Source organism: Seriola dumerili, unplaced genomic scaffold, assembly GCF_002260705.1.
Source record: "Seriola dumerili isolate Sdu_G_001 unplaced genomic scaffold, Sdu_1.0 BDQW01000167.1, whole genome shotgun sequence".
Classification (NCBI taxonomy): Eukaryota; Metazoa; Chordata; class Actinopteri; order Carangiformes; family Carangidae; genus Seriola; species Seriola dumerili.
This window is the reverse complement of record NW_019174422.1, coordinates 1,880,580-1,883,124: the sequence shown is the minus strand read 5'-3', so window position 1 is coordinate 1,883,124 and position 2,545 is coordinate 1,880,580. Positions and strand designations below refer to the sequence as shown.

The 2,545-nt window shown below is 39.5% G+C and overlaps 1 non-coding gene across 1 annotated transcript; it reads left to right on the top strand.

The window, feature by feature from the left end:
* Positions 1–2,471: 2,471 nt before the first annotated feature.
* Positions 2,472–2,545, top strand: trnar-ucu. Its single transcript has one exon. It is a non-coding gene; the product is annotated as a tRNA-Arg (tRNA).

Here is a 2,545-nt window from a genome sequence, read left to right as displayed (position 1 = left end):
TAAAAGTCTAATCATTTATTTGATGATGTTTGCCCTCCCTCAACTTATTTCTGTCCTGCTTTTGACTTTTATTGTTGTTGATTTGTTTGTCAAATCATTATTATTACTATTATTATTGTTATTATTATTATTAATTTGTACATTCTGTCATATATGAACCAAATCCAGAATACAAAGTCAGAGTTACAGTCATCTAGTTTATAAGGTGGATAGAGAGTTTACAAGCCTGAGCTCACAAGTTTAGTTTTGTGACTAAAAATAACAAGGTGCTGTATGATAACATTTTCACACTATTCACAAGTTTAAGAAGTTTCTCATCCGCTTCTGCAAATCATGATACTAATGAGTCTCATCTCGGTGTCATTTCCTCGAATCAACTGCAAGTTTATAAGTAAGTCTGCGTGTGAAGCGTCCTAAGGATTATTGATGAATGGTGAATACAGTTGTTTCCTCATGCAGACCCATAAGTAACCAAAGCACAGCATATGTGGGTAAGTAGACCGGCGTAGAGCGTCAGAGCTCCAGTCTTAAGAAAACCAATTTAGACAGATCAACAGAGTCCAAAGCAAAACGGAAATTTAAGAAATTGAAGACTTGTAGATTTTCAGATGTTTGAAGGAGGGGATTTTTTTAGATAAACAGAAAAGTTTCACTTCTCCTCAGTTTAAAACCAATGAAACTCAATTGGTCAACTTTAAAGTCAAACAGGGAAGTTTTGAAACTGGTTTAAAATGACTACATTCTGGGTCCAGTGACTTTTCCAAGAACAGTTGAACGAGTGCATTCCTGAAAATTCCTGAGATGCTACTTTCTTTTACCAAGCTTTTTTTTCCTGCTGTGTGGACATACTGTAATCTAGATACAGTCATCTTACAGTAATATATAACTTATCTCTCTGGGCCCATGTTGTGTGACAGTGATTCAGCATCAGTGGATAACTCCTGGCAGGTTTTAATGATGATTTGAAACTTACTAAGGCACATGTCTGTTGTGGAAAGTCACCATCCAGAGTCATTGGAATAAAGCAGAGGCCAATTTACAGCTGTATGCCATAAATTACAAGATTCTTGGGTTTCTGTCTTTTCTTTTTTTTCCAAAGATTTTCAAAACACAAATAAGACCAGATCCACTCTTGTTATATTCAGGCTTCAGAATACTTCAGAATACTGCAAAAACTTACAGAACTTCTACCCAGCTTTGTGTGTGTGTGTGTGTGTGTGTGTGTGTGTGTGTGTGCTTATATTGCTGTGGCTGTTTTTCTTTGCTGTGGGTGTTGCTACTTGCTTGTAGTTAAATTGAAGCAATGTGTCCATTCGACGACCTGTAGTGCAAAGTGTGCTTATGCTTCACAGTAGAAATATCTGAAACGAAAGTCATTGAAATAGAACAATTAATAGTTTCTTTTAGGCTGGATTTGCAGGACTAGGGGGCTGGGAGACTGGATGAATAAGAAGATGACTTTAGAAGTGGAATTATACATTATAAATTCCACTGACACCGCTAAAAAGTATGGGATTAGACACATGAATCACCAAGTACAAGAATTTGCTGGCCTACACATACTACAGTGTGTGGACACATTACTACAGTGTGTTGCCTATATGCTCAACACTGTAGCTGCACCAACACAAACATGCTGGACAGAACAAAAACCTGGCTTGTTCCACTTGGGTGTTCTTGACATGAAAAGTAGAAACACAGTAAAGTCAATGAGGGTGTCACACTGCGGTGAAGGGCGCGTGGAGGGAGGTGTGTGTAGTAGCCTAATTGGTTATCTGATGCAATCTTGGTGTAACCCCACTACTCACTAGTATCACTCCGCACAGTGAGAATCCTGCACCATTTCCACACAGGACCTCTGTTGACCTACATGTGAGAGACTCCATGACTATGAAGAGTAAAAATAAATGTGACTATACCGTACAAAGGCTAACTATTTCTTACAGGGATATCAAGCACCGTTCGCTTTTATTCCTGTTAACTGGAAACACGATTTATTTTTCTGTGAATTGGTTCAAAATGTCCGTAAATGACGAAGAATCGTATAGAATATAATTCCTTTTTCACTTAAATCCGTCTACTCACCCATACACGTAATATTTCATATTGAAAACGGATAATAAAAAACTCTGACAGACACCATTTGGGCAAGTAGCGTTAAGATAGCCTGATAGAAATTAATTTCCTGATGGTGCAGTTTCAAAATCAAAGTCTAGCTTGAGAACACATATTGGAGACTTTTATTTTTGTAAAATTCAGACTCTTCACTTCCTGTTATGCACCTGCTAACCTGACGCAATTCCGAGGACCCTCCCACCTCAGCATATAACAACAGCGCCCTCTGGCGGTCGGCCCCGGAAGAACCAACATGTCGGCTCAGACTGGTCCTGATGCTGCAGGGATGCAGAGAGCAGCGTTATGAGAAGATGTGAAGTATGTAAACCGTGCCAGTCCTAGGTTATTCTGGCGCAGTCTCTGTGGCGCAATGGAATAGCGCGCTGGACTTCTAATCCAGAGGCTCCGGGTTCGAGTCCCGGCAGAGATG